Below are 13,652 nucleotides of genomic sequence, written 5' to 3'. Positions count from 1 at the left end.
ATTCAGTTCCCCATGAGAACCAGTACATGGGACTGCAAAGCTACTTCCAGCTTCATGCAGAAGGCCTCATTGATTTCATCCTCCTGATCTGGTGACTCACCCCCACAACAGTGTCAGACATACCAGCCTACCACTTAATTCTCACCCAGCAAGCACTCCACACATTCTTCACCCTCTCCAAGATGGAGCTCAGTTCATTAAAGTTTCTCTCTCACATAAGGGGCCACTCCTGCACCTCACTTCCCCAACCTGCCTTTCCTAAACAGGACACAGCCCTCCACAACAGCATTCCACTCATGTCAGCTGTCCCACCACATCTCCATGACTGCAGTGAGATCACGGCCCTGTGACTGCACACACATCTCCAGCTCATCCTGTTTATTTCCCATGTTACACACACTGGTCTGCGGGCACTTTAGGGCAGCAGCAGGTGCAGTCACCCCTGGAGGGATGCAAGAAGATTTTGGATGGGGTACTGGCAACAGGACCCTCTCTGAGGAGTCCTTGCACAAACCTATGGGACAACTCAGAGGTTTTTCCCTGCAGTCTCCAGCAGTGAGAGAGGGCTCCCTCAGCCCTTCTCTGTCACATCCACCTCCCCTCCCTTCCCCTTTTGGACCTAGTTTAAAGCCCTGGTAATCAATCCAAAGAGCTTGCTCCCCAGCACACATGAGCCCCACTTGCTCTGGCAAAGTCCATCAGGAGCCCACAGACCCAGTTTCTCTATGACCCCATTCCCTATGATCCCATTCATTCCCCACGGCCCCATTCATTCCCTATGGCCCCATTCATTCCCTATGGCCCCATTCCCTATGGGCCCATTCATTCCCGATGACCCCATTCCCTATGGCCCCATTCATTCCCCATGACCATTCCTAAGGTCCTGCCCATTCCTAGGGTTAGCCTGCCCAAGTTCAAAATACCCAAAGCCTTGATCAAGAAGACTCTGCCCACTCAGGCAGCAAATGGGAGCCTCAGTGCCCCCAGCAAGAAGCCCCCAGTTACTAAGACTGTTTTTTTGGTGGCACTGTTACTGATGCAGTGCCCTGTCCGGCCCCACTCCCTATACCTGTTACTCTCTGCATTTTCAATGTGCTTCTCCGTGCACGGGTTCTGACAGTTTTCGTGACCCTCAGCCCTTCTGGCACAAGAGACTCAATCTATTACGCAGGGACACTGCAGGGCTTGGTGGCACTGTGGGTTATGGGGGCAGATGCCTCCTTCACATTGAGCAGAAATAGGCAAATGAAGAGCAAGTAGCCATTGGTGTGGGTAAATGCTGTCAGAATACAGTCATAAGTGAGGCCATCCTGCATTTCGAGTTCACAAAAGAAATCCAGTAGCACAGAGGAGGCACCTTAGCCTTGTGCATGAACCACTCAGCACTCAGCTATGTGAAGAAACAAAGCTAAAATCTCACATCAGTCTGAGCAATGCAGATCCTGGCACAACAAACTAAAGAGCCCAGACTCTGCAACAACAGCAGAAACAGCATTAGAGACTCTGAGGGCAGCATTTCCATTTGCAGTCCCATGTGGCTCTGTAGAAGAACACAGAGAATCTCCATGGTGGGAAAATCTGAAGAGCTTAGCCCGTTAAAGAGAAGGTTAAATTGCTGATGCCTTCATCTTTTTGCTCAGCACCACTCCTATGGGGAAGTGGGCTACAAACTTCAGTTCAAGACTTGGAGCACAGCATCAGTAGATGGCAGCCTGACAGTCCCACCTGCTAACACCGTTAACACTCCCTCAGCTACCAGTTGTTTATGCCTCCCTGTTTGAGACAGCTCTGTGACGGTTCATCTCTTTGAACCATAGTGTTACCAGTGCTGCTGCTCACTGTCTTCCTCTGCAAGGCCTGTTGTGCCATCCCCCTGCGAGTGCCCTGCAGATCTCTGGGCTGGGACTCCCCTGCCATTTCCCTCATCCCTGCAAGCTCCACTTCTGCCTTCCAGCCGTGATCATCCCAGCCTGCAGGAGAGCAGCAAATGGCCGCAGCACATCCAGCTGAGGTAGGGGTTGGGGAAGCAGGCAGGAGAGGCCAAGGGGCCAGGGATGTGAATGCAGGGGGAGAGGGAGGTGCCCTCAGCCAGCCTGTGTGTGCTGGGGACAGAGATGCAGCTGGGATGGGAGGTTCTGTCCTGTGCAGGCTGCTTCCCTGGGCCTTGGCTGTTCCCAGCAAGGAGCCTCTTTGCTTGCAGGAGCCCGTGAGCTTTGCGGATGTGGCCGTGTATTTCAGCAGGGAGGAGAGGCAAAGGAGAAGAGCGACGAAGAGAAGAACCCGATCAGATGACCTTGCCAGGAGTTCTATCTTCTCTCTGAGTGCAGAGTCCCCTTGGGAATGCAGTTCTTCTCTTCTGGACAGGTACCCAGAACTGGAGCATTAACTCCCAGTGCACTATGTGATGTTATGATGTGGAATACCAGGAACCAACAATCATCAAACCATGACCAAGCTGAACAAGCCCAGCTCCCTCAGCCTGACCCTCCTCTGGACTCTCTCTGACAGCTGTCTTTCTTGTATTGGGGGCTCCAGACCATGGACACAACTTGAGGGCAGAGCAGAGAGGAACCATCACCTCCCTGTCCCTTCTGGCCACCCCTCTTCTGGTGGAGCCCAGAAAACTGAGTAACTCAGAACCCTCTGTGCTGCTGTGAGTGCAGACCCGAACGTACCCTGACACAGGAGTGGAATTGTGTGTACCCTCGTGTTTCACATCAAGGGATGATGCTATTTGGGGTGATGCTGTTGGCTGACATGGTATCCTTGGGGGGTAACACCAGGAAGTGACGCTGTTGGGGTGTTGCTGGGGCTTATCATCAAGGAGTGACGTTGTTGGGTGATGCTGGGGGGTGATGTGGGAGTATCGCAGGGGGGGTGACGTTGCCGGGGTGATGCTGGGGTGATACAGGGCTGATGTTCGGGAGTGATGGTGAGGGGTGGCGCTGGGCTGTCACTGGGGGGGGACATCAGGAAGTACACCACATAACCCCGTATCCCCCCCATATAACCCTGTAAGACCTCATAAGACCCCACATCCCTTCATATAACCCTATAAAACCTTATAAGACCCCATATAACCCCATATCCCCCCCCCCATATAACCCCATAAGATCATATATCCCTCCCATATAACCCCATAAGACCCCATATCCCCCCATATAACCCTATAAGACCTTATAAGACCCCATAAGACCCCATATAACCCCATATCCCCCCCCATATAACCCCATAAGATCCTATATCCCCCCATATAACCTCATAAGATCCCATATCCCCCCATATAACCCCATTCTTGGGGTGACATTCTCAGGGAGTTTTGTTGGGGACCTGAAGGCCTGTGACTGAAGAACAGTCCTGGGATGGAAGAAAGCATTCTGATAGTTTTAATGGAGCTGCTGTTTGTGGCTGTAGTCACAAATAACTTACTTTGTAGAGAGCTGACCTTGGTCGTTAATCTTGATTTGACAAAGACTGGTTTTGCAAGCAGGTGTTTCAGTTGGGCTCTGTGTCACGCATTGGACAAGCGAGTGCAGTGCGCAAGTGGAAAAAGGCCTGCAGACCCTGGGGAGAATAAAAGCAACTGTGACGTTCTCATTCTCTGAAATAGGATTAATGAGATATTTTGACCCAAACCGTGATGTTCTCACACTCCAAAATTGGGCTTATGACATACTTTGATCAGAACTGTGGCCATCACACACTGCAAAACTGGGTTTATACATATTATGAATGGAACTGTGACATTCTCCCTCTCAGAAATCGGGTTTATGACGTACTTTGACCCAAGCTGACATTCTCATTCTCTGAAATAGGATTAATGATATGTTTGGACCCAAATTGTGACCTTTGCACAACAAGAATTGCATTTGTGACATGTCTTGACCCAAATTGTGACATACTCACACTCCAAAATTGGATTTATTTTATTTGGATTTATTTCATTTATTTTACATGGATTTATTTTATTTTATTTGGATTTATTTTATTTTATTTGGATTTCATTTATTTTATTTGGATTGATTTCATTTATTTTATTTGGATTGATTTCATTTATTTTATTTGGATTTATTTCATTTTATTTGGATTTATTTCATTTATTTTATTTGGATTTAATATATATATGTTATATATATATACTCTATATATTATAGAGTTAATGATGTATTCTAACAGAAACTGTGACACACTCACACTCCAAAATTGAGTTTGTGACATCTTTTGATCCAAATTGGCACGGCAGATATCATTATATATCATTATAAATATTATTATCTATATTATACATATCATTTGTCCTGAAAAAACAAATGGATTTTTCTAAAATCATTCTGACTCAACAAACTAGTGCCAGGCAATCAAGCTGATCCAGTAGTCAACCCACCAAAATGCTCTGGCAATCAACTGAACTATTGATGCTACACATGTGGCTCAATTTGCCATTTTTGTTAGAGACTGTGATAACAAATAAAACATCACTGAAGAAACGGCTTCTTTGGTGCCACTGAAAGTCAAATCTAAACCTCTTGATTTGTATGAAGCAATAAAAACAACATTGAAGTGATTTTCTTTATCCTTTGACATCATCTCTGGGCCTCTAACCTTTCTTCCCACCCAAGCCTTTCCACGGTTCTGTTTCCATGCTGTAAATGTGGAAACCTCAGCTGTTGGCTCCAGCTGCTCCAGATGAGTGCCAATCCTCTCCCACCACGACAGCGCACACAAGCCCGGGGGAACCTGGCCTTCACAGCAGAACAGATCTGCATCCTGGGGGGGGAACGTGAGGTCACAATGCCTGCCGTGCTCGGTGAGGTCACAGTGCTCAGTGTGTGTACCCCAGCTGTTCCGTGCTGGCCCCAGCACTTGCTGTGGCTACAGCGGTGGTGGTGGCAGCATGGCACGAGTGTGGGGGGCCATGTCCCCCACCCACCTTGCTCTCCTCCTCCTGCTGGCCATGTGTTCCCAGGAGACTTGTGCTGCACCGTGGCGAGCTCCAGCAGCAGGTGGGTGGGCAGAGATGGGACCAAGCGGCACCACAGGCCAGAGGTCCAGGCTGTTGGCCCTGTGGCCCTGTGCCACACTGCCCCGGGGCTGCCTTTCCACGGGGGTTTGTTGGGAAGGGGGACGGGCAGCACCCCAGGAGTCAGGTGTGGGTTGTGGAAGCACCGCTCCCACCAGGGCTGGCTCCAGCCATGCCAGGCCATGGCTCTGCTGCTGGCCGAGACCAGCCTTCACCCTGGAGATGTCCTATGGGAGAGCTCAGAAGAAGCGTGCTGGGAAAAGCGTGAGCATTTCTGCTCTGTCTTCTTCCTGGTGCTCCCCACAGACAAATCCCAGTTCCCAACAGAGACCCCCAGCTGGAGCCCAGAGGAAGAAACAGACACTGTTTCCTCTGGTGCTTTAGTGGGAGATCCAGCAAGGAGCTCCCAGTAAGAAAGCCTTGATGGGCTATATACCCTTCCATGTGGTCACAGAGGTGTGTTGCCTGTTAGCCTGACCTCGGTGTCAGGGAAGGTTATAGAACAGATTGTCTTGAGGGAGATCACGCGGCATGTGCGGGATGGCCAGGGGATCAGGCCTAGCCAGCATGGGTTCATGAAGGGCAGGTCCTGCTTGACCAACCTGATCTCCTTCTATGATCTAGCGACCCATCTGCTGGATGAGGGAAAGGCTGTTGATGTGCTCTACCTAGACTTCAGCAAAGCCTTTGACACTGTCTCCCACATTATTCTCCTGCAGAAGCTGGCAGCCCGTGGCTTGGACGGGTACAGTCTCGGCTGGGTAAGGAGCTGGCTGGAGGGCCGGGCTCAGAGAGTGGTGGTAAATAGAGTTAAATCCAGTTGGAGACCGTTCACGAGTGGTGTTCCCCAGGGGTCGGTGCTGAGGCCTGTCCTCTTCAGCATCTTCAATGATGACCTCGATGAGGGCATTGAGTGCACCCTCAGTAAGTTTGCAGATGACACTAAATTGGCTGGGAGTGTGGATCTACCTGGGGGTAGCGAGGCCCTACAGAGGGATCTAGACAGGCTGGAGAGCTGGGCTGAAGCCAATGGGATGAGATTATGAGAACAAGACCAAATGCCGAGTCCTGCACTTTGGCCACAACAACCCCACGCAGCGCTACAGGCTTGGGGCAGAGTGGCTGGAGGACTGTGTGGAGGAAACGGAGCTGGGGGAACTGATTGATGCACGGCTGAACATGAGCCGACAGTGTGCCCAGGTGGCCAAGAAGGCCAACGGCATCCTGGCTTGCATCAGGAATGGTGTGGTGAGCAGGACTAAGGAAATCATCCTGCCCCTGTACTCGGCATTGGTGAGGCCTCACCTCGAGTACTGTGTCCAGTTTTGGGCACCTCAGCACACGAAAGACATGGAGGTACTGGAGAAGGTCCAGAGAAGGGCAACGAGGCTCGTGAAGAGCTTGGAGAATCAGCCCTACGAGGAGAGACTAAGGAAGTTGGGGCTGTTTAGTCTGAGGAAGAGGAGGCTGAGGGGAGACCTTATCGCTCTCTTCCAGAAAGATTCTTACAGTGAGAGTGGGGCAGGTCTCTTCTCACTAGTGACAAGTGACAGGACAAGGGGAAATGACCTCAAGTTGTGCCAGGGCAAGTTCAGGTTGGATATTAGGAAGAACTTCTTTACAGAAAGGGTAGTTAGGTACTGGAATGGGCTCCCCAAGGAGGTGGTTGAATCGCCATCCTTGGATGTGTTTAAGAGCCGTTTGGATGTGGTACTCAGGGATATGATTTAGCAGAGGTTTTTTAGAGTTGGGGTACTGGTTAGGCTGCGGTTGGACTTGATGATCTTCAAGGTCTTTTCCAACCTGGGTAATTCTATGATTCTAAGTGGCCTGTAGAGGGCATTTGAAAAGCTGCTGAGTGCCACCCCGGTCATTCTGTAGCTTTGGCAATCATGGGCTGAGTCCCCCATCCCATTACCTGACCAGTCCCCAGTCACTAAGGACTGCAACATGCAATGGGAACATCTCTCATCTGTTCTTGAGTTTAGATGATGACGCTGGAGTTCCTTATCCAGATGTTTTGGTGGGTACTGACTTTGTGCCTCAGGGGAAACCCAGAGGTAAGTTGTGTCTGTTTCCTTGAAGGCAGAAAAATTAGTGCTGTCATAGTTTATTCAGGTACTTCAGAACCTCCACAGGACTTTCAAGCCTCTTCGCGACATAAAGGCTGTACACAGATCAGTTGTGAGTAGTTCTCTAATTGGAGAGTTGTCACATTGCAGTGGGAAGGCAGCCCTTGCCACTCTTTGGAGGAGAGAACCTATGCCTTTGCTGTTTAGGCCATATCATTCCCCGACCTGCTGCCAGTCCGTGCAGGTCACTGCAGAAAAAGCAGGCCCCAGTGTGCAGTGGAAGCTTTCCTGTTGGCTTTGTCTCCATACATTAGAGATCTCCTCAGTAAGAAAACCCAAATGTTCTCCCACGCCGTCTCTCAGGATTGTTTCACGTGGCCTGGAGAGAGTATCTGCAAAGCTGCTGAGTGCCAGCCAACTGCCCACCTGGCCCCTCTGCAACTTTACACCCAGGTCCGGGTGCCACGTTGTCACCTGAGCCCTTCCAGTCACTGCAGGTCCCTAAGGGAGAGATCACAACACACAATGGCAATGTTTCTCATCACTGCTTGATTGTATCTGTGCCCATAAGCACTGCTTTGCCAAAGCCTCAGAGTAATCTGGTCCATGAGCCCCAGGGCAACCTCACAGGAAAGGGCCTTTAAATCTTCCTCTTCTCCTTCCACCGCCATCTTTTCTCCAGACAGTTCTGCACACGGTTTTTTTTTGGACTTGAGTGGTGCCGCTGCAGGCACCCAGCAACTATTTACCAGATGCTGTAGTGCACAAAGCATATTGCTATGTCAATATTGCTATGTAAGTGGCATAGGACAAAAGGCAAAGGCAGAAGGGAAATGCAAAAGGTAAACTGAAAAAGCTAATGCCAAAGGTAAACAAAAAGGGCAAATGGCATAGGACAAATGGCAAAGGCAAATGACAAAGGCAAAATGCAACGGACAAAAGCAAGCGGCAGTGTGAAAAGCCACAACATAGGGGCAAAGTCAAAAGGAAAAAGATAAGATGAATGAATATGAAAGAATCTGAAGAAAAATAAAGTCAACTGCTCATTCCAACTCAGATGGAACTGAAAATCAAGGAGAGGAAAGAAAAATTGCATGAAACACTGAGAAACATAAAGGAATACCGCATAGTAGTGTGCCCCGGTGGTGCAGTTGTAGAAGTGCCGCTTGCAACACCGGAGGCCCGGGTTCGAATCCCCTCTGTGGCGCAAGTGGTAGAAGTGCCGCTCTGCTACACAACAGGCTCGAATCCCGGGAGTTGGACTCGATGATCTCTAAGATCCCTTCCAACTCGCACGATACTGTGATACTGTGATAGTGAAGGACAAAAGAGCTCCAAGAATGGAAAAGGAATAAAACAATTCCACATATCTGAAATAAAACACAAAGCTCAAAAACAATCCATGGCAACAAAGATGGAACAGCAAACCTAGACATGAAAAATAAAAAGGGCAAAAGGCAACAGCAAAGGGCAATGGCAAAAGGCAACAACAAAAGTCAAGTGGCATAGGACAAAAGGCAATTGACATGTCAATGGAAAAAGGGAAAGGCAAAACAGAAAGGGAAAATGGATAAACAAAACGGAAAAGCAAACAACAAAGGCAAAATCAAAACGGAAAGGCAACAAGCAAAGCCAAAATGCGAAGGCAAAAGGCAAAGAGGCAATGGCAAAAGTCAAAACATAACATCACAGGTAAAAGGCAAAGAAGGGCTAAACGCAAAGGAAAAAGGCAACTTCAAAAGTCAAGCGGAAATGGGAAAGGCAAAAACAAAATCAAAGGCCAAAGGCAAATGAGAAAGGCAAATGGCATAGGAAAAAAAGCAAAGGCAAACGCTAAAAGCAAAATGCAAAGGCAATGGGCGAAAGCAAATGGCAATGGAAAAAACAAACAAACAAACAAAACAACCATAAGAACAAAGTAAAAATAAGTGGCATAGGACAAAAGGCAAAAGAAATATGGAAACAAAAAGGGCAAAATGAAAAAGCAAAGGAAAACACAAATGGCATAGGACAAAAGGCAAAAGGGAAATGCAAAAAGTGAATTGAAAAAGCTAATGCCAAAGGTAAAAAAAAAGTGCAAATGGCAAAGGACAGAAGGCAAAGACAAACGTCAAAAAGAAAATGCAAAGGCAATGGGCAAAAGCAAATGGCAGTGCAAAAAGTCAAAACATAAGGGCAATGAAAAAAGGAAAAAGGCAAAAGGTACGTGGCACAGGGCAAAAGTCAAATGGAATGTCAAAGGCAAAAGGGAAAAAAAAAAAAACGCACAACTAGTTAGGAAACAAGCAGAGTCAAATGGCAAAGGCAAAATGCAAAAGTCAAAAGGGAAAAGTTAAGAGGCGTAGGACAAAGGGAAAATGCAAAAGGGAAAAGCAAAAAGCAAAGGAAAAGTGAAATGGCAAAGGACAAAAGGCAAAGCCAAAAGCCAAAAGGAAAACCGAAAATGAAAAGGCAACAGGCAAAAACAAATGGAAACGGCAAAAGGAAAAACATAAGGGCAAAGGAAAAGGCAAAAGGGAAAACACAAAAGGCAAAAGACAGAGGCAAAATTAAGTGGCAAAGGACAAAAGGCAAATGCAAACACAAAAAGGAAAACGGAAAATGCAAAGGCAACGGGCAAAAGCAAATGGAAAAGGCAAAAATAAAACAAAAGGGAAACGGCAAACAGCAAAAGGGAAAAGGTAAGTGGCACAGAAAAAAAAGGCAAAGGCAAAAGGGAAAAAGGCAAAATGAAAAAGCTAATGCCAAATGTAAACTATAAAAGAAAATGGTATACGACAAAAAGGAAAGGCAAACACCAAAAGGAAACCTGAAAATGCAAAGCCAACGGGTAAAAGCAAATAGCTATGGCAAAAGACAAACCATAATAAGAAAGGCGAAAGATAAAAGCAGAAGGCAAAGACAAAAGGCAAAGACAAAAGGTAAGTGGCATAGGACAAAAGGGAAAGGCAAAATAGAAAGGCAAAAGGCAAAATTAAAAAGCAAAGGAAGAGGCAAATGGCATAGGACAAAAGGCAGTGACAGATGAAAAAACTGGAAAAAACAGGAAAACTGAAAATGGAAAGGCAATGGGCAAAAGCAAATGGCTATGGCAAAATACGAAGCATAAGGGCAAAGTCAAATGGCAAAAGGCAAAAGGGAAAAGGTAAGTGGCATAGGACAAAAGGCAAAGGCAGAAGGGAAATGCAAAAAATAAACCAAAAAAGATAATGCCAAAGGTAAACGAAAAAGGGAAATGGCATAGGACGAAAGGCAAAGGGAAACATCTACTGCAAAACGCAAAGACAGGGGACAAAAGCAAATGGCAGCTTGAAAAGCCAAAACATAAGGGCAAAGTCAAATGGGAAAAAATAAGATGAATGGATATAAAAAATCTGAAAAGAAATAAAGTCAACTGTTCATTCCAACTCAGGAGGAACCGTAAACCAAGGCAGAAAAAATAAGAGAATAAGGAAAAGTATCAGAAAAAAACAACATCAAGCCATGCATCAGAAACAACAATGAAAAATGAGTGGAAAAGAATACACTTACATGGCGAGTCAGAGATGAGCACTGAGTCAGGAGGAGGCCAAAAGCTCAGCATCTGTGCCCGGGAGGAGGAAAGGGTAGCTACAGGGCATGCTGCTACCTCCACCAGCCATGCCACATCAGGGTGGCCAGCCCAGAGGAATCTGCGAATGGCAGTTAGAACCAAACATCTCTCTGGAGGAAGGCAAAGCACCTGCAGCCATGCCGAGGAGGAGGTCAGGGTAGCTACCGGGCACGGATCTCGCCAGCCATCAGTGAAAAAGCTGCAAGACCACCACAAGGGAACAGCCATCCTTGCCCAGGAGGCGTGGACCCACCTGGGAAAAGGAGAAAAAAAAAACAACTGCAAATGCATCAAGCAGAGCAGGAAAGCCAGAAGAGGAGGCTGGAGTTTAAGAAGCCAGAAACAAATAAACCAAACAGAGCAGTCGAGGGCGACACAACATCAGGTAAGTTAAGGCAAAGTAAGAGGAAAGGCACAGGCAAGGGGACAAGGAAAGCAAAGCCAGGCAAGGAAGAAGCAAAAGGAAAGGAGAAACTCAAAGCAAAGAGAAAAAAACAGAGTCTCAAAAGAAAAAGAATGCTCTCAGCAAGGAAGAAGAGAATGCAAAGAAAGGAACAGGAAAGACAAAGAACCAACACAAATGAAACAAAGACCGTGGAAAGCAAAGCAAAAGGGGCACTACAGAAAAGCAAAGGGGGGAATACCAAACAAACAGGGAAAACAGAGCAAAGCAAAGCAAGGTCTACAAATACAAACGTAAAGCAAATCACCTGAATACAATATCCTGGCAAAGCAGAGAGTTCGAATAAAAGAAACAGATAAAAAAGCTCCCCAGTAATGAGCACAAGAAAGAAAGCACATTCAAAAGCTATGCAAGGCAAAGATACAAAAGAAAAACAAAAGAGCAAAGCAAAGCCAGGAAGAAGAAATGAAAGATGAAGTGCTAAAAAGCCAAGGAAAGGAAAGCAAAATTGCTTGAAACACTGAGAAACAAAAAGGAATACTCCATAGTGAAGGATAAAAAAAGCTCCAAGAATGGAAAAGGAATAAAACGAATCCACATATCCGAAATAAAACACAAAACTCAAAAACAATCCATGGCAACAAAGGTGGAGCAGCAAATCAAGACATGAAAAATAAAAAGGGTGACAAGCAATGGCAATAGGCAACGGCAAAAGGCAAGTGGCATAGGAAAATTGGCATCTGGAATGTCAAAGGCAAAAGGGAAAAGCAAAAAGGAAAGGCAAAACGCAAAAGCAAAATCAAAACGGAAAAGCAAAGATCAAAGGCAAAATCAAAATGGAAAGGCAACTAGCAAAGACAAAATGCAAAGGCAAATGGTAATAGGCAAAGGACAAGAAGCAATGGCAAAAGTCAAAACGTAAGGCCACAGGTAAAAGGCAAGGGCTAAACGCAAAGGAAAAAGGCAAAGGCAAAAGTCAAGGGGAAATGGGAAATGCAAAAAGAAAAAGCAAAGTCCGAAGGCAAATGAGAAAGTCAAATGGTATAGGAAAAAGGCAAAGGCAAACACTAAAAGCAAAATGCAAAATGCTAAGGCAACGGGCAAAAGCAAATGGCAATGGAAAAAAAAAACCAACAAACAATAACATAAGAACAAAGTCAAAAGCCGAAAGTGGCACAGGACGAAAGGCAAAGGCAAAAGGGAAATGGAAAGGGCAAAATGAAAAAGCTAATGCCAAAGGTAAACGAAAAAGGTAAAAGGCATAGGACAGAAGGCAAAGACAAACGTCAAATGGAAAATGCAAAAGCAACGGGCAAAAGCAAATGGCAGTGCAAAAAGTCAAAGCATAAGGGCAAAGTGAAAAGGAAAAAAGTAAGTGGCATATGGCAAAAGTCAAATGGAATGTCAAAGGAAAAAGGGAAAAAAAAATGCAAAGAGGTTAGGAAACAAGCAGAGTCAAAAGGCAACGGCAAAAGGCAAAAGACAAATAGAAAAAGATACATGGCATAGGAGAAAAGGAAAATGGAAATGCAAAAAGTGAAATGAAAAAAAAAACAACAACAAAGAAAAATAGAAATGGCATAGGGAAAAAGCAAAGGCAAACGCCAAGAGCAAAACTGAATATGCAAGGTCAACAGGCAAAAGCAAATGGCAATCTCAAAAGACAAAGCATAAAAAGCCAAAGGCAAAAGGCAAAGGCAAAAGGTAAGTGGCAAAGTACAAAAAGGCAAAGGCTAAAGGGAAAAGCAATTGGCAAAATGAAAAAGGAAAAGGCAAATGCCATAGCACAAGGGCAAATGCAAATACCAAAAGGAAAACTGAAAAAGCAAAGGCAACGGCCAAAAGCAAATGGAAAAGGCAAAAAATAAGAAAAACTAAAAAAAAAAAAATAAAAAAAAAAATAAAAAAAAAAATAAAAAAATAAAATGAATATGCAAGGTCAACAGGCAAAAGCAAATGGCAATCTCAAAAGACAAAGCATAAGAGCAAAGCCAAAGGAAAAAGCCAAAGGCAAAAGGCAAAGGCAAATACCAAAAGGAAAACTGAAAAAGCAAAGGCAATGGCCAAAAGCAAATGGAAAAGGCAAAAAATAAGAAAAAATAAAAAAAATAAAAAAAAAAAATAAAAAAAAAAATGGGCAAAGGCAAATAACAAAAGGCAGAAGGGAAATAGTATGTGGCATAGGACACCAAGCAAAGGCAAAAGGGAAATGCAAAAGGAAAAATTAAAAAGCTAATGCCAAAGGTAAACGAAAAAGGCACAAAGAATAGGACGAAAAAGGAAAGGAAAACGCCAAAGGAAAACTGAAAATGTCAAGGCAACGGGTAAAAGAAAATGGCTATGGCAACAGACAAAGCACAAGGGGAAAGGCGAAAGGCAAAAGAAGAAGGCAAAGACAACAGGTAAGTGGCATAGGACAAAAGGCAAAGGCAAAATAGAAATGCAAAAGGCAAAATGAAAAAGCAAAGGAAAACACAAAAAGCATAGGGCAAAAGGGAAAAGGGAAATGCAAAAAGTAAATTGAAAAAGCTAATGCCAAAGGTAAACAAAAAGGGCAAATGGAAT

Source organism: Excalfactoria chinensis, chromosome 5, assembly GCF_039878825.1.
Source record: "Excalfactoria chinensis isolate bCotChi1 chromosome 5, bCotChi1.hap2, whole genome shotgun sequence".
NCBI lineage: Eukaryota > Metazoa > Chordata > Aves > Galliformes > Phasianidae > Excalfactoria > Excalfactoria chinensis.
The sequence above is the reverse complement of the archived record's forward strand: the minus strand, read 5'-3'. Positions refer to the sequence as shown.